The following is a 20,729-nucleotide window of genomic DNA, read 5'->3' as shown; positions in this document are numbered from 1 at the left end:
GTTTAACAGAGCAAGGACAATTTTCACTGTTTTTCTGTTAGATTATTCTCCTGGAGGAAGTCTTATTTCTTTTAGTTTGGCTGGTATAAAAACATATACAAAAAAGCTTGTACATGTAAAAAAATATACATGTAAAAACTGCCAATATTATTAGCGCCTTAAGAACTCATTTATTTGAATAGCTACAGAACAAACCACTATTATACAATGACTTGCCTAATTAACCTACTTGCCTAGTTAACCTAATTAACCTAGATAATTACACTTTAAAAATACTATTATCTAGAAAAATAGCTAGTAGAATAATATGTGCTGTCATCATGGCAAAGACAAAGATCAAAATGGCAAAAGTTTTTGGAAAAAATTGACTAAACTGAAATTAAAAATGACATTTAATCTTAAATAGATTTTATTAAGTTTATGAAAACTGTATAGACACACTAAAACATAATCTACAAAAAGCATAACTATCTGAAACAAACATAAAAACTAATTGTGCAATAAAACAACAAGAATACATGTACGAAACAGTATAAAAGTTATAACAAAGGCAAAGCATTTGACTTCTTTTTATGTTTCCTTTACAAATATACAAAAAAAGACACAAACCACAGCTGTAAGAACAAACAAAAAAAGTCCAAATCATCAATCAACAACCTATTTTCCATGCCTCTGGCTTAGCTTTGAATAAAGAGCACAGAGAAAATATGCATTATATGTTTTTCCTTTCTTCCTTTTTTAATTAATTATTTTATTGAATTATTTTAATTAATTTAATTTGTACTGCTGTACCTTGTACATATTTGTATTTATATATATTTTCTGTATTGCTGTATGGCCTAATATGTGTTACTTTTATCTATAACGTTATCTAATATTAGTTGATGTCTTGTGATTCTTTGTATTTAATACTGTAACTCTCTGACTAATATGCATCAATAAAACAGAGTTAAACTAAAATCATCAATCAACCAAAAAAGGTTTCTTTGCATTTGTGTGTTCCAGCTAAAGCTTTCTGCTCATTTGAAGAACAGGAAACCACCATAAGGACGAACAAAATCCCATAATAGTATCTTGTAGATATGGATCTTGGGGATAAAGCAGCAAGCAGAAGCTGATATCAGCACATGTGATCACCTTGGAGAGGCAGCAGGTGAAGGTAAGATCCACAGCGGAGAGAGAGAGACTGTAATCCTGAAAGAGCTGCACTGGATTACAGCAAGGTCTGCAGCCTTACGTCAGTCTGAGCAGGTGTGTGTGTGTACAGCACATCTAATAGACATGCACATGTCACTGCTTTCTCAGTCTAATAGTTAGAAAAGTGTTTCTTTTATCGCAGTTTATTTGGGTCTGTACGTTTCAGTTATAATTCAGATTTTTAGCTTCAGCTTTGCCAATTATATTTTATTCTACCAATTTTTTTATTTATTTTTTTAGTTTGGCTGATTGCAATATTTTCTGAATTATGCAGTGACAAAAAGAGATTCCCAAAATTCTCTTTTTAAAACCTTTGACTCTTATACATTAAAAAGAAACAATGCTTTTAAACTAAGCTTCATCCAACGTTCAAATTTCTTAAGAAATGTATGCAAATTAGCACCTGTTTAATTAAATAATGTCTCATTTGCATATTTAAACATAGTATTTTAGAAAACTTGTAATACAAAAAATGTTTGCAATTTTTAATATAATCAGTAAACCGGAGGTGTGGTGATAACTTTTAATATTTTCTTAATTAAGTGATAAAAGAAATCTCCTCTCTAAAAACTTTTGACTCTATATATATTCATCCATTAATTTTCCTTCGGCTTAGTCCCTTATTTATCAGAGGTCAGCACAACAGAATGAACCAGCAACTATTCCAGAATATGTTTTACACAGCGGATGCCCTTCCAGCAGCAACCCAGTAATGGGAAAGGACTCAACCGACTTCATCCAATGTTCAGATTTTCCTTTTGTGGGAGAAAGTATGCAAATTAGAGCATATCGATTAAATAATGCTTAATTTGTGTATTTAAAAACATTATAGAAAATGTGTAATACAAAAAATGTTTTGAATTGTTCATATAATCAATCATTTTTTCATATATTCTCTTAATTATGGAGTGATAAAATAAATCTCCTACCAAAAAAACTTTTGACTCTAATATGTCAAAAGGAAACAAGAATTTTCAACTGACTTCATTCAATGTTCAGATTTTTTTGTGTGGTAGAAAGTATGCAAATTAGCACATATTAATTAAACAATGCCTCATTTAAATATTTTTAAAAATTGTTCATTTAATCAATGATTTTTTTAAATATATTTTCATGATTGTGGAGTAACTCATTTTTTTAATTGCTCAAATAATCATAATTAATCATTCATTTCAAAAAATACATTTTTATAATTATGGAGTGATAAAAGAAAAAACCCACAATTTCTCCTTTAATAACTTTTCACTCTAATATGTCTAAAATTATCAGGAATTTTGAACCAGACTTCATCCAATATTGATATATGTGCTAGAAATGTATGCAAATAAGCACGTTTAATTAAATAATGCCTTATTTGCATATTTAAACACCATTTTATAAAACTTTTAACACAATTTTTTTCAGTTGTTCACATAATATAATCAATAATTAATTTTTTCAAATATTTTTATGATTATGGAGTGATAAAAGAAATACCCAAAATTTCTCCTTTAATAACTTTTGACTCTAATATGTCAAAAAGAAACAAGAATTTTGAGCCCCACTTCCTTTAGTGTTGATGTATGTGCTAGAAATGTATGCAAATTAATTATTTATTAATTATTTATTAAACAATGTCTTATTTGCATATTTAAACACAATTTTAGAAAACTTGTAACACAATTTTTTATCAATTGTTCATATAATATAATTAATCGTTCATTTAAAAATATATATTTTCATAATTATGGAGTGATAAAAGGAATACTCACATTTTTTCTGTAACATCTTTTGACTAATATATCAAAAAAGAAACAAAAGTTTTAAACCAGACTTCATCCAATATTGATATATGTGCTAGAACTGTATGCAAAAAAGCACATATTTAAACACTATTTCAGAAAACTTGTAACACAACTTTTTTAATTGTTCATATATAATCAATCATTCATTTTTCAAATATGTTCATAATTATGGAGTGATAAAAGAAATACCAACAATTTCTCCTTTAACAACTTTTGACCCTAAATTTGTTAAAAACAAGAGTTTTGAACCCGACTTCCTGTTGATATACTTTATGTACTAGCGTTAATTTGTATGCAAATTAGCACATATTAATAAAAAAATGCCTCGTTTGCATATTTAAACAGCATTTTAGAAAACTTGTAATACAGTGATAGTGATATATATAGTTATATAGTGTATAGTGTATATAGTGATAGCTATATAGTGATAAAATAAATGTTACATTTTTTTCTGTTTGACTCTAATATAAAGAATTTTAAACCAGACTTCATCCAATGTTGATTTCTGTGCCAGAAATGTATGCAAATAAGCAAATATGTAATTAAATAATGCCCCATTTGCATATTTAAAACATGGTAATTATGCAAAGTGTCATAAAAAAGTTAGCAGAGGAACAGTGATAAATATGAGCTGTTTGTTACCCCATTCACCCGCAGTGACTTGCCTTAAAACAATAAGTTAACATAAAATGATAATTCTGTCATTATGCACTCCTCATAAGGATACATTCTGCAGATCGTAGTTGAATACTGCAATGAATAATGCAGGAAGCCTGCTGTGAAGGGAATCAGGCTGTTGTGCTCCGCTCGGACAGCTGATAAACTCGCGGCGTGATTGATGCTCTCTTCTCTCAGATAAATGGCATCTGTGGGACCCAGGAGGGCTCTAATTGAATTGCTTTCCAGAGAATACTAATGGGGCGTAATGTTGAGATAACTGAAGCCCTAAGAATAAGTGATCATTGACAGCATGTGTTTCTTGCCAGTAATAAACATGTCACACAGACGGCAGTCAGAAGCTGCAACGCAATTACCTCACTGCACCGCACGCAAGCACACACACACCCACACACACACTGAGCACTAACCACAAACATGATACAGAGAAAACACAACTGCAATATTATTTCCCCAATTCACACTAGACACCAAAAGAAATCCAAATAATGTCAAAAAAAAAACATCCTTTGTCTGAAACTAAACACAGAACTGATTGTTAGTGAGTAATGTACGCTAAGCTGCTTACTAATGAAGTATGTTAGTTAAGTAATATACTTATGAAATACAGATAGGTCTGTTTAAAACTTCAGACGAGTAAAACTTTGTCTCTTGTGGTCACTAAGACTGCATTTATTGATAAAAAACAGTAATGTTATAAAACAATTTCATTAAAAGCTGTATGTGTGCTCAAGCATTTTAAATTTTCTTTATCAATGTTAAAAACAGTTGCTGCGTTATATATTTAACTTTTCATAAAAAATCTTTAGTTATAATCCAGTTCAGAGATGCCCGAAGTAAGGCTAGCGGGCCAAAGTCGGCCCATTGTAATCTTTGGTTTGACCCACCATTTCATCTGAACGGAGAGTGAGAATGATAGAGAGGGTTGGGGCGATCGTCATTTCTAATTTGACATAACCTTTATTGTTTGTTTTATTGCTTTTTATTTGTCTTATTTAGAGCAAACTGAAATTAAATGGTTCAATTGAATGTTGTAGATGACTGATTTTTAAAATGTAGATACTGTCACTCGATGGATAGAGGACTATGGAGAAGACATCGGCGTGCAAATCAAGGCAAAAACTGTAATTCTGCTATAAATGTGATTGTTTTGTTTTTACTGTAATAAGTTTAATATATAATGTAAAAAAATGCTGTATAAGTTAATAAAAAGCTAGTGTTTTCTAGTTAATTTTAAACAATATTAAATAAAATTGGAAATTAGCCATGGAAACTATTTACCTTCGGCCCACTAGCCTCAATCAGGTTTGGTTTTGGCCCTTCATAAGAAAAAGTTTGGGCACCCCTGATCTAGTTCATAAAATGGCCTAACTAATCTAATTAACTTACTTTAATCTAAAGTAGTGCTATATAATCTAAATTTCCACATTCATTTTCTATAGAAAGCAATGTAATAATGTAATAATATTAATAATCAGCAACTTTTTTAACATTGATAAACAAAATCGTAAAATGTTTAAGCACAAAAACAATATTTATATTTTCATGTAGTAATAAATTACAAAAAATTTTTTTTACTGTACTTTTGATCAAAAGATTCAGCCTTGGTGACCACAAGAAACTTTAGAAAGTGATAAAGTTGCTGACCTGACTGAAAAATAAATAAATAAATAAATAAATAAATAGATAAATATATATTTCTTTAAAATCTTTCTGATTGCAAACTTTTTTTTAAATGTATTTTCAGCAAAAAAATTGAGACACATTTTTTCAGTTTATTATGCAAAGTACTGATGACATTTCTTCCTGTTTTAAAATAAAATATGCATTCGTTTAGAATATTTTGTTGCATACAGTAATAACGGGCGGTACATTCTGCTGTGGCGACCCCAGATTAATAAAGGGACTGAGCCATATGAAAATGAATAAAATTGAATACAATAATAACGGTGCCATATTTCAGACGTTGATATAAAATTTATAGATGTTTATATATTTATAGATGTTTAACATGGTTTTCAAGGAATCAATATTTGATGGAATAACCTTGATTTTCAGAGACAAGAAATGAAAATACTTGTTATTTTGACTAATTGTCATTTCTTCTGGGGACAAAACCTTTAAAAAATAAGACATTTTATCAAATCTTTATAGAAGTAAAACAAATATAAACATTGTACTCAAACTCATCCATTTTCTTGTCGGCTTAGTCCCTTTATTAATCCGGGCCAGGTCGCCACAGCGGAATGAACCACCAACTTATCCAGCACATGTTCTATGCACTGGATGCCCTTCCAGCTGCAACCCATCTCTGGAAAACATCCATACACACTCACTCACTCATACACTATACAGACAATTTAGCCTACCCAATTCCCTTGTACCACATGTCTTTGGACTGTGGGGGAAACTGGAGCACCCGGAGCAAACCCACGCGAACGCAGGGAGAACATGCAAACTCCACACAGACACGCCAACCGACCCAGCCGAGGCTCGAATCGGCGACCTTCTTGCTGTGAGGCAGCACTACCTACTGCGCCACTGCGTCGCCTGTACTCAAACTCTTACATATTAAACCCAGTAAATCCAGAGAAACTGCATATTTGCTCTTAGCTGTATACAGTACATATATATTTAGAATGTCACTATGTAATTTACAAAATTCTGTTTGTTTTTCATAGTTTTTATGACTTGAATTTGACCGTACTCATGCATTAAGCTCTTTTGACACTCACACTCTTAGTGCATACACTGAGCGAGTGAGTGAAAGAGAGAGAGAGCGCTTGATGCCAGTTTTCACTGTCCCATGATTATACTGGCACGTCTTTAGCCCATCTGGGAGATATTTTTGCAGAGTTTTGGGGAACCTTCAGGCCACAGAAAACCCTTTACATAAACACTGATCCCTGCTTCACACTTCAGCCTGCCAGGCCTGTCATACATGTGGTCAGTGGGTGGCTCTGCTGAATACACTTTTGATAATAGAACATTTTATGATCCGATTGAACTCAAAAGTGCTGTTATCACCATTACAGGACATTTAAACGAAGCATAATGTTTGTTTACATAGACTTGAAGACGCTAAGATTTTATTTTTATTAAAATATCAAAAACAACACAAACAGAACAGTGTTTATATACAGTCAAGCTAGAAATTATTCATACCCCTGAGTAAATATATATTCAAATACAAAGAAATAAGCAAATTAAAACTAGTGACACTGTGCCATTTTAATGACATCATACACATGCATAAATACTATATTTTTGTAAATACCTTTGTTGGAACACGTGAGCTCATCCATAAACATGGTTTCCGAGTCCCGTAGGATGTAATGAAAACTCCATGATTCCACACTCAACCAATATGTCATCAAACTACACCTTTGTTTGTTGTGAATACACGCCCTCTAGTGGTGAAAATTACATAATGTGCCTTAAACTGTTATTTAATATTAAAGTTAAATTATTTATATAAGACATGCTTTTCAGTTTTTTTTATTTTTTTTTTGTTTTTGGCATTTTTGCCTTTATGATAGATCAGTATCGATATTGACAGGAAGTGAAGTGGGAGAGAGAGAGAGAGGAGGATGGGATCAAGAAAAGTCTGCATGTCTGGATTTGAACTTGGGATACCCAGAGCACAGTTCAGCTACAGTATATGATGGCTATGCACCCTTTTAACATTTCTGGGTTTCTCAGCAGTGGAAGTCATAAACTTAGAGTGCACTGAATGGGAGAGCACAAGAAATAAATTTGTTTACAATCTTATTTGATGAAATAATAAAAGAACTCAACAATGGTGCCATCAAGATGTTCAGAAAAAGGAAAAACATAGCGTGAGACTGATAACGACAGTCAGAAGAGAAAACAACGGCAAATTTACTGTCCACGCTTCATTAGAAATACCTTGCATAAGCAGTAATTCATTATTTTTTCAATTAAAGATGCAAAGATGATACAATACATAGATTAATATATATAAACTTACCTACAGCTCAAGTCAGTATTATAAGCCCCCCTGTTTATTTGTATTCCAAATTTCTGCTTAACAGAGAGATTTTTTTCAACACATTTCTAAACACAATAGTTTTAATAACTCATTTCTAATAACTGATTTATTTTATCTTTGCCATGATGACAGAAAGTAATATTTTACTAGATATTTTTCAGCTTAAAGTGACATTTAAAGGCCAAACTAGGTTAATTAGGTTAACTAGGCAGGTTAGGGTAATTAGGAAAGTTATTGTATAACAATTGTTTGTTCTGTAGACAGTCTTAAAGGGGCTAATAATTTTGACCTTAAAATGTTTTTAAAAAAATTAAAAACTGCTTTTATTCTAGCCTAAATAAGACTTTCTCCAGAAGAAAAAAATATTATCAGAAATACTGTGAAAATTCCCTTGCTCTGTTAAACACATTTGGAAAATATATATATAAAAAAAAAAAAATTCAAAGGGGGGCTGACTTAATAATAATAATTATTCTGACTTCAACTGTATTTTTTTTAGCTATGTAAGCTAAATATTAAATCTTTTAAGGATTTAAGACGCTGATGATTGTTAAACCCTCTGTCTTGTAAAAAGGGTCAATCGGCACCAACAACACTTCAGTATTTAAGAGAAAAGTATTACTTCATGCATGCTTTTTACACCTGTAGAAGATTACTGAAGATTTTTAGCTGAAACCAGTTTTTGGTGATTCATAAAATGGAAGTTAATAGCTGGGTTTCAATCCACCTATTTTTATTTTGGGATCTTGCATAAAAAAAATCCTAATGGAAACACCAAGATGCGGATAAATTAAAAAAGAATAGACACAACTATAAACTTTTTGTCTGATTAGGAAACAAAAAACGTGCATATCATATTGAAACACATTTACTGAACAAAGTCCAGCAAGCATGTTTAAAAGGTCATATGATTTTGTTTTAACAGATCATATGATAAGAAAGATGAACACTAGGAGACTGCATTAATGGACAAGCCAGTAAATCACATTGCAAAACATCTGAAATGTCGTTTTGATCATTCTAAAATCCCTCAGCCAAAGTCTGTCATCAAAGAGGTTCAGGATCATTACCTCCAGAACTGTCTTAAGCGGCTGCGCTCCCAAAAAGTGTCTTGAGCCCCCAGAAGTTACTGCGTTCATCGCAGAGTCACAAGTAATTATTATAAAAGAACAAGGCCCACAGTGGCTTCTCAGCAAATCCCATTTTTCTTTTTGATATTTTTTGCGTTTACCGGGAAGGGATGATTTTGTTCTCTTTGACTTGTTATAGTTTTACACATAAGTCTAATTAGCATCTTTGGACGAAAACATATCTATTGCAGCCATCATGTATTACTTTTATTTTGCCTGTATATGATTTTTATATGAAGTGTGCATAGCAATTATTGTCTTTCATTTTATGAATCCCCAAGGACCCCAGAGTCAGCTAAAAATCCTCTTTAAATGTTCTACTGATGCAGAAATGTCACCTTGGATAACCTAAATTAACAAAATTTGACATTTTTGGGTGTCGCTTTAAGTGAACATCTCAGCCTGGACAAAAAGGTGAATAAACAGCATGATGCAGCAGCAGCAGCATCTGTTTTGTCTTTCGTGATTCTCAGAATTCTCTGGCGGCTGGACAGGAGGCGTCATCAGCGAACAGCACATCCAAACAGGCCAGATCGCAGCTCTGTTTGCTGAAAAAACAAATTCCCTCAGTGTGGCCACAAGCTGTGCTAACACCACAGACATTTTCAGTGGCAGCCCTAACCATAACGCTGGAGATGGGCAGCGAGTCGGGTTATTGTGTTTTGGTTTATGTCTAGCACCAGTGATTCACTCATGAGATCAGTACAGCAGTGGAGGAAAACAATTCATGGTTTGGCACCTGAGACAGTGATTGTGGTCAGTGTTTCTGCATGATGGATGATGCAGGACTGTCTGTACCATTGTTATGTGATTAAACTAGATTGATCTGATCATCATTCCAGCGGGACATGAGATAAAGAGGTAAAGAAGTAAAGAGAAAGAGATGCAGAATATCATTGAGATAGTCAAAATATACATTTATTTTATATAGCATATAGAGTTGAAGGCTGAAAACAATAGGAAATACTTTGAAATATTGTATGTATGTATGTATATATATATATATATATATATATATATATATATATATATATATATATATATATATATATATATATATATATATATATATATATATATATATATATATATATATATTTGTTTTGTTTTGTTTTGTTTTGTTTTGTTTTTTCGTTTTTAAAACTAAATCTTTACCTGCTGGACTGCTCCATAATTGAGGGTGGGGGACACATTTGCGATGTAATAAGCATTAAACGTATTTTTTTAGACCCTCATCATAGAAAAAATAATAGAAATTGATGTTATATATAATTAATAGGTATAAATTATACTTCTAGAATTTATTTAGTGGCCCTCAGTTTTTCTGGGGCCTAAAGCGGCCGCTTACCTTGCTTGTTGGTTAAATTCGCTAATTGATGTGTTGATTGTTACAATAATTAATAATTCAATAAAATAATTCATTTCAGAAAATTGAAAAATATGCTATTTTGTTAGATTTCTCCTTTGATTTTATTAATTATTGGTTATAATGTGTAAGTTTTATTATTAAGTTGTTGCATTACGTTTGTTGTTATTTTATATAAAAATTATTCATAATTGTAATAATTAATTTAAAACATGTGTCAGACAAACTGTCATCAAATCTTAATGATAAATAATTATTGTTATAATAAGTAAATATTATTATGATTTAATAATAATAATAATAGTGTCATCATCATAGAATTATTATAACTACATATAAGGAATAATAGAATATATCATTCCTGTTATACTAATTATGAACTTTTTAAATTAATTATGATGAATTTATTTATAGATTTCTTTTCTATTTCTTTTTTTATAGGAACTAGACAAAGTCATTGTATCTGTCGAATCCTTATGTATGTTTTCCAGTGAAAGCTTCTTTCTCAGGGCATACAAGTGAAATCTTTTTTTTAAAAAGTAAAAACAAACAGTGTTGATACCTTGTTGAGAAGTGAGCTTTGTTTAAAATAAGGTAAAATAAATTAATTTAAACATTTTACACAGGTACTATCCCTGCAATTTGTTTATTAATACATTTTAAAAAGACATTTCACCACAATGTTCTTTTTGTAACACTGAGCCTGAAAGTCTTCTACATTCATTTGTACTTGTATATTGTCTGATGATTTTTGGAAACCGGTTTCAGGATTGATTTTTGAATCATTTTACAAAATAATTAGCTTTGATGAATGCATGATTCTTTTTTTTTGAATTGTAAAACTGGCACTGGATAATGCTTTGATTGTTTTTCTTGGGAAGTTTCACATACACAAGGCAAAAGTAATGTCTATTACTCCCTCCTTTATTTATTCATTTTTTTGTAAAGATTTAAAAACTTGACTATAATTGTTGTGTTGATTGTTACAATAATTAATATTTTAATTTAATAATTAATTTCAGAAAATTAAAGCTGTTCATTTGTTAGATTTCTCCTTTGTTATTATTAATTAATGAATTAATTAATAACATATAAATGATATTATTAAGTTGTTGCATTGCAATTGTTGTTATGTCATATAATAATTAATAATTTTTGTAATAATTACAAGGCCAAGCAGGCATCAGACAAACTGTCATCAAATCATAATGATTAATTTTTGTTATTATTCATTAGTAATATTATTTAATAATAATAATTCATCATCTTAGTTTTATTATTATTATTATTAATATTATTCATTCATTCATTCATTTTCTTTTCGGCTTAGTCCCTTTATTAATCTGGGGTTGCCACAGTGGAATGAACCGCCAACTTATCCAGCATATGTTTTACGCAGCGGATGCCCGTCCAGCTGCCACCCATCACAGGAATTATTATTATTATTATTATTATTATTATTATTATTATTATTATTATTATTATTATTTCATTCTTGTTATATGCTATACTAATTAGGAACCTTTTTAATCATTTTTAAAGATTTTTTTTTCTATTTCTTTTTCTATTTGGGAACTAGACAAAGCCATTGTATGTCAAGTCCTCATGCATGTTTTCCAGTGAAAGCTTCTTTCTCTTCTCAGGGAATACAAGTGAATAGAAAAAGTAAAAACAAACAGTGTTGATACCGTGTTGAGAAGTGAGCTCTGGCCTTGTTTGAGATGAACAGAAACACTTGTAACGTCACCTCCAGAAACCCGTCCAGCCTCAGCTCTCCAGTTCTCATCCAAACCAAACAGTTCCTGCTGCTTTAGTTCCAGCAGCTCCAGCTCCCAAAATCACAGTCAACCCAACACTTACTGGACACATAAAACTTTCACAACAAAAACTACAATATAAAAGTAAGTGTGTTCCATTATAAATCAAACATTAAACCAATGCTATACTTAACTGGTCCCATATTAAGCATTATAATTTGCAACAACATTGAGATATTTGACTTTTAATTGTCGCAGTATACATAAATTGTTGTGCAACAGTAGGTTTTACAAATACAATATTCATTCAAAATCCAAAACCATAACTTAGGCCTACATTTATCACAAGAAAATTATTTTATCCCTTACAAAAATTTGCTTAGCCTACAGTTGTTTTATTATTTTTTTCCATTTGAATATTCAATCCAATAATCGCTTGCCTACGTTTACAAGAATTAAATGTTTAAGATAGTTTTAAAGCATCATATTAAAAACATTATTCAACTTAACTACAAAAGCCTAGTATATAAGATTTATACAACTATATAAGATTGCGCGATATTCTGTATTACAGCGCCATCAAGCGATTGATTTCGTTTTAACACATGACTCCAGGCAGTGTAGCCTATTTCGATTCCCGAACAAATGACTCTTGTGAGCCAATTCTTCTTTGTGAGTCGAAAACAGACCAAACAGGCATCAGACAAACTGTCATAAAATCTTAATGATAAATTATTGTTAATGTTATTATTATTAATATGATTGATTGTAATTATTAGTATTCTTCTTCTTCTTCTTCTTCTTCTTCTTCTTCTTATTATTATTATTAATAATAATAATAATAATAATAATAATAATAATAATAATAGTCATCATCATAGTATTATTATTAATATTATTACATATATAGAATAATAGAATATGTAAATATTGTTATATATTATATTAATTATGAACTTTTAAAATTAATTATGAGGAATTAATTGATAGATTTCTTTTCTATTTTTTTCTTTTACGTTAAACCAATGCTTTATTTAACTGAACCAACTCAGCCATTGTTGTTTAACCGAACAGAATTTATTTTGGGAATATAGCCTCTAAGTGTGTTACTATTTCATCATCAGCCAATTAAATGTTGCTATTTACCACAGTAGCTAATTTAACATGCAGTTTAGGGTCAATGATTGGATTGCTTCTATTCTGCCCATTAAAAAAAACTTGTAATTGTTAAGGAATATAAGGTAAAATAAATAGCAGCAACAACAATGATTACAGTTACATTTAGTGAGTAGCAAAAATAATTTAATGTCATTGAAATTAAAAGTGACAATATTTTACACAAAGCCTAATATTAAATAAATGGATGGATGGTTGGATGGATGGACGGACGAACGGACGGACTGACAGTCAGACAGATAGATAGATAGATGCATGGATAGATAGATAGATAGATAGATAGATAGATAGATAGATAGATAGATAGATAGATAGATAGATAGATAGATAGATAGATAGATAGATAGATAGAGTACAGTACAGTATGGATGGATAGATGTATTTAAAAAAGATCGGTTTGACAAGGGATAATTTTTGCATAATGTTTATAATTTGATTGCAAAAAGCATCTCTAACTGTTTTACTTAATGAAAATCCATCTTATTTATAACTTATAGGAAATTCCAAAAACTGTACTTGATGATATCAGTATCTTAGATAAAAAGTGCAATAACTTCTATATCAGAAAATGTCTTATTCAAGATAATTGTTTCCCGAAATTAATTTTGAAATGGAAACAATATATTACTTTACTTTATAGATGATATTTGGTCAACAAGTAATAAGTTTTACTCCCAAATAAGGTAAAAAAAAATAATTGAAAAATATTAAGCAGGTACTATCTCTGCAATTTGTTTATAAAATAATTTTAAAAAAGACATTTCAACATGTTCTTTTTGTATCATTGAGCCTGAAAATCTTCTACATCAATTAACCCAAAAACAATTAACCCTGATGAATGCTTGATTCTTTTTTATATATATATATATTTGTTTTTTAATGTATGTTCTGCATTACTGGCTGAGTTAAATAAAAGCCAAATAAAAGAAGAAAAATAAAGTAAAATAAATAAATAAATGAATATTATAGCAATAGCTACAATTCTGCATAGAGTAGGAAAAAAAGTGTCATTCCTACTATTCGGTGCCATTTCAGGGTAGAAACTGACCCTGAAAAAATATTACATTTTTCAGGATTTTATAATTTCAGTTGAAGGAGAACTTATTAAACTATAAGAAAAATACTGTATACTGGTCCAGCTCAGGATATTACGGTTTAGCAATTTTTACAGAATTTTCACATGTAACACAGGCAAAATGTCCCCATACCGAACATTCTTGTATCTTTTTAAAAGGTGTTTAAAATAAATAGTTACTGTAATATTTACATTTTCTAAGAGCTAAGATGTCCCTCACTTTACCATGCAATAGTATTTATTAAATGGTATTACTAAATATACACAGTGCAATATTTAAGTAAAACAGTAACAGGGTGGACAGTAACAGGAGTGACATCTTTTGCAAAACTCAGAAATTACTACTTATGTGGTGAATAACGAGCTAGCACAACATGACCTGAAGAAGATTTGAAACTTGTTTATTAATGGTATTTCTCAAAATTACAAAAAAATGTTATATACATATACATATACATATATATATATATATATATATATATATATATATATATATATATATACATATATATACATATACATATACATATATATATACATATACATATACATATACATATATATACACATATATATATATATATATATATATATATATATATATATATATATATATATATATATATATATACATATATATATATATATATATATATATATATATATATATACATATATATATATACATATATATATATATATATATATATATACATATATATAATATATTATAAAAAATAAACATGGGGGCTGTATATATATATATATATATACATATATATACAGTTTAAGTCAGAATTATTAGCCCCCCTGTTTATTTTTTCCCCCAATTTCTGTTTAATGGAGAGAAGATTTTTTTTCAACACATTTCTAAACATAATAGTTTTAGTAACTCATTTCTAATAACTGATTTATTTTATCTTTGCCATGATAACAGTAAATAATATTTGACTATATATATTTTCAAGACACTTCTGTACAGCTTAAAGTGACATTTAAAGGCTTAACTAGGTTAATTGGGTTTACTAGGCAGGTTAGGGTAGACAGTCGGAAAAAAAAATTTACTTTAAGAGGCTAATTATTTTGACCCTAAAATAGCATTTAAAAATTTAAAACTGTTTTTATTCTAGCCGAAATAAATAAATAAACTTTCTCCAGAAAATGCTACCAGACATACTGTGAAAATTTCCTTGCCCTGTTAAACATCATTTGGGAAATATTTAAAAAAGAAAAAAAATCAACTGTAAATGTAACTATATATATATATATATATATATATATATATATATATATATATATATATATATATATATATATATATATACAGTTGAAATCAGAATTATTAGCCCCCCTTTGATTTTTTTTCTTTTCTTTTTTAATATTTCCCAAATGATGTTTAACAGGGCAAGGAAATTTTCACAGTATGTCTGATAATATTTTTTCTTCCGGAGAAAGTCTTAATTGTTTTATTTCCCCTGGAAAAAAAACAGTTTTAATTTTTTTTTAAAAACATTTTAAGGTCAAAATTATTAGCCCCTTAAAGCTATTTTTTTCGATAGTCTACAGAACAAACCATTGTTATGCAATAACATGCCTAATTACCCTAACCTGCCTAGTTACCTAATTAACCTAGTTAAGCCTTTAAATGTCACTTAAAGCTGTATAGAAGTGTCTTGAAAAATATCTAGTCAAATATTATTTACTGTCAAAATGTCAGATAGAACCTGATAATTCTAAGGTGTCAAAATGACACCAAATAGGAATGACCCAACAATAGAAATTAAATGTAATTATATATAACAAATAAATAGCATTATAATTCTATTAAAAACCAATTTTACAGTGTTAATGAGTTTATATAAGAATCTTTACATAATGCTTAACACAAAAGAGTGTGATTACACTATTGCTAATCAATCACACAGTAAATAAAACAAGCAAAACAGTCATTTAACATGCTTTAAAAGGTTCCATCACCTTGCATAGATTAATTAATTGATCTCAATAACATTTTATTTTATGATGATAAGTTTGAAATTAACTTTACATTTTTTTATTCTTTAAAACCCATTGATTGTAAATGTAGTGTACACACATGCATTATACACAAATATAAATTTCTAACCATTTATACTTGCAATATGTCAGCCTGTTAAACAAACAGTAGATCAATACAAATCCAAATATCAAATAAATTAAATCATGTGTGTTCTTTTCATGCCCGTAGCCAGCCTACTGAAAGAGGTGGTTCTTTTCTCTCAAAAAGTAGAACATTTTTGCAGTTATTCGCCTCATTTTATAATCAATTATGAGAAAATTATTAATTTTCAATTATTAAAATACTGCATTTTAGTGATATTTTAAGAGCTAAGCATTGGTAGGTTAGCTTGTCGAATGGTGACCACTTTTTGATGTACCAAAAATATTTCCTACAATTTTATCAAAGTGCTTACAACACTATAAGTGTATATTTACTGATGTGCATTTAAACTGTAAGTTATCAGAGTTTTATAAATAATGTTATGAGATTAGCTTTTAATGTTTTTATATAGAAATATGAAAATTTATCATCAATTCATCATCATCAATCAAAAAAACAAAATAAAAAACAATTAGAAATCTGTTAAAACTTGTTTTAAATTAAAGACTGTAGCCTATAGGCAAATAAAAAACTGGCCAGCTCTTTCAAATTTCCTCAGTCAGTATTCGGCCCTTTGAATAATTAAAAATTAAATTAGACTTAAAGCCTTCTTCTTTCGGTTATGTTCACAATTTATGATGGCTTAGTAGTCAAAAATTGGACAAATCAGCTCATGTAGGGACCAAACTCTGGACCTTGTCAGTGGGGGGTCTTTCGAACCACCTGAACTCCCCCTGGTTACGGGCCTGCTTTTTAATTGACATTTGTTACATTTGTCATGCCAATAAAGCAATTATTGAATTGAATTGAATTAAAAAACACAGTCAGAAAATTAAAAATGCACTTAATATTTCCAAACCGAACAATATACTTATGGAGGACGAAACCTGCAAAAACAATTTAAAAATATGCAAATAAATAAATAAATGAGTAAATAAATCCATAAATTCCTGCATAAACAAAATAATTAATAATGAAATATGCAAATAAACAAATAAATGCATATAAAAATTCACAAATTCATTATACATGAATAAATATATAAACAATTAATAGTGCGAGCAGGTAAATAATTACAGAAGTGTATCCCTAATCACCCCCCCCCCCCCAACAATTTATGGATTTATTTAGTCATTTATTTATTTATATACTTGCGGATTTATTAATTGTTTTTGTAGGTTTCGTCGTCCATATATACTTGGAGGGAGAGGAATAAATGATATTTATTCAATATTGGCTGATTTTCACCTCTAGAGGGAGCCACACTTTCATTTATGCGGTGGACCTGCTATATTTAAATCTGCCCCAAATCTCCGTCGTTTAATAAATGCGCTCAGAGTAGATTGAGAACCGATTCGATGAATTTAAAAATAAAATAAACAAATGTATTGTGTAAATAAAAGGCCTGAATAAGTGAATATGGTCTATTCTACAAAATTAAATAATGCCCGATAGAACGTCACAGTTTGGAGAGCACGCGAACGTTCTAAAAGAATGTTTGACATCATAGCGGCCATTCCATGGTGAAAAGAGTTAGTTTGACAGTCGCCATTATCGCTTGTTGAATCAGTTTGTTGTTGTTGAGATATATTCTTCACTCCACTTTTTCAACATGTGGTCTAACAGTCAATTCCTGCCACGATCTCCAGAACTTCGAGACGTGAGCTCTGCTAAGCGTCAGATGAAAGTTTCAGTGGAAAGTATCAGCTACTTTTTATCTGAGTCTGATCTGAACGCCAATGCGGACCATCCCTCGTCTGATCTGCCCTATTCCTGGAGCAGTGCAGTGAGGATGGACACAAGCACGCCTCTCCATCAGCATCCTGAGGTTGTATGCTCAAACCTGACTGTTCTGAAGCTGCGCCATGTTCCTGTGAAACCTGCTGAGAAGCAGAAGTTCTCTGATGGTCATGGGCTGCCAAAACGTCGAGGAGTGAGGTCTCTTAAGCATATGATGGAGGTTTCACTGAAAGACATCAGCTATCTTTCATGTGAGCCTGACCTGAATGCCAACGTTGACCATTCCTCATCTCTCCTGCCTCATTCTGAGAGTCGAGAACCTCCACGCTCTAAACTGCCCATTCTGAAGCCAAAGCGTGTTCCTGTGAAGCCTGTCAACCAGCAGAGTTTCACAGATGAACCATCAGAATGGCTGGATGTGGACTCGAATCATATAACGAAAGGTACAGTGAAAAACATCAACCCTTCATGTGAGTCTGGGTTTAATATCAGTGTTGCCCTTTGCTCATTTTTTGTGCCCCTTTCAGGGAGCCAGTCAGTGAGAATGGACAAGCGTAGGCTTCTCCGTCAGCATCCTGATGCTCCACGCTCAAAACTTCCCATTCTGAAGCCAAAGCATGTTCCTGTGAAGCCTGTCAACCAGCAGTGTTTCACAGATGAACCGTCAGAATGGCTGGACGTGGACTCGAATCATATGATGAAAGGTTCAGTGAAAAACATCAACCCTTCATGTGAGTCTGACTTTAATATCAGTGTTGCCCCTTGCTCATTTTTTGTGCCTCTTTCAGGGAGCCAACCAGTGAGGCTGGACAAGCGTAGGCCTCTCCGTCAGCATCCTGATGCTCCACGCTCAAAACCACCCATTCTGAAGCCAAAGCGTGTTCCTGTGAAGCCTGTCAACCAGCAGTGCTTCACAGATGAACCCTCAGAATGGCTGGACGTGGGGTCTTGTGAGCATCAGATGGAAGTTTCACTGAAAGATCCTCCATGTGAGTCTGAACTGAATGTCAGAGTTGAGTGTTCCTCATCTCTTCTGACAGTGAGAGTAGGCAAATCCCAGCATACTGCTGCTGTTTCCACACACTTGCCTATTTTGAGGCCACGCTGTGCTCCTGTTAAGCTTTTGGCTGGACAGAAGTTTATTGACGAAGCTCCAGAACGTCAAGCGTGCAGGTTTCCTCCTTTAGTGAATAAGGCAGAGAGAAACGGCACTGACCCTTCATTTGGGTCTGATTGGAAAGTTAAGTCTCACCTTTCCTTACCCAGCCTGCCACGTCTTACAAGTGGAGTGAAGATGGACAAACATGTGCCTCTGCATGTTCCTTCGTCCACAACTTTGCCTGCTCTGAAACCAGCTCATGGTCCAGTGAAGCCTGCTCTTCCTTCAAACTTCATGTTTATCCCATTTAATAATGAGGATGTCAAGATGAAGAGGGCTCGCTCAAGAAAAAGAAGCCCTCTTCTGCTTTCAAGATTCCACTCTGCAACCTATTTTTAGGACTATTCTTGTTTTGTGTGTGTCAATAAATGTTTTCCAACTTTAAAATTATTCTCTGTGTGTTATTCTTTTTTTAATGCTTATTTGTGTATTAATCAGTTATTTGAGCATTAAGGAAAGTCATATTTTTGTGGGTCAGAAAGATTTTCAACTTGCTTTAAAAGGTTCCATAACCTTGCATAGATTAATAAATTAATCTCAATAACATTTTATTTATGATGATAGGTTTGACAAATTATGAAATGAGCTTTACACTTTCTTTTTTCATTATTTAGAAGCCATTGATTTGAAATTTAGTGTATTCACTAGTATTATAAACAAATATAAAGTTCTAACCACTTGCAATATGTCAGCCTGTTAAACAGACAGTAGCTCAAAATAAATCCAAATATCAAATAAATAAAATAAAACTACCTTTATTTGTCTAAAGGTAGAAAAATACATGTATTTATGTGTAAGTTTATATTAGTGAGCAGTTAAAATTGGTCTCTTTTTGTCTCTTCTTGGTTTTTAAAACAGCTTGGGATCCGAAGTGACTCACAGCAGACATGAAGAGATGCCATTTTTCAATAAAACCTTTGCAATAAATTAATTATTATGTTTGTTTAAATGTAAAATATATAAAACAGTGGGGGGTCCCCCACAGTCCAAAGACATGCAGTACAGGTGAATTGGGTAGGCTAAATTGTCCGTAGTGTATAAGTGTATTGATGTTTCCCAGAGATGGGTTGCAGCTGGATGGGAATCCGCTGCATAAAAACATATGCTGGATAAGTTGGCGGTTCATTCTGCTGTGGCGACCCCAGACATTAGGCTTGTTTTTAGTTAGAAACTGATTCATATATATGTTTTCTAATGATATATGATGTAATTTCTGTGTGATTGTGTTTTTTCATATTTCTTTGTAAATCTTTAGTAAATATTTTTGGTACATCAAAAAGTGTGGTTATGATGACCATCCGACAAGCTAATTCAGATAAAATAGTGCTTAAAATGTATTGAAATCTCATAATTAAATAGAAAATGAGCCGTATAATTGCAAAAAAGTCTACATTTTGAGAAATAAAGAACCATCTCTTTCACCGGGCTGGCTACAGGCCTGTGCTACATGCATAGTATAAAATACAGGTGTTTCAAATTCCACAGTATGAATAGTTTTTCTGCTGCAGTAGTTAA

Source organism: Danio aesculapii, chromosome 16, assembly GCF_903798145.1.
Source record: "Danio aesculapii chromosome 16, fDanAes4.1, whole genome shotgun sequence".
Classification (NCBI taxonomy): domain Eukaryota; kingdom Metazoa; phylum Chordata; class Actinopteri; order Cypriniformes; family Danionidae; genus Danio; species Danio aesculapii.
The sequence above is the reverse complement of the archived record's forward strand: the minus strand, read 5'-3'. Positions refer to the sequence as shown.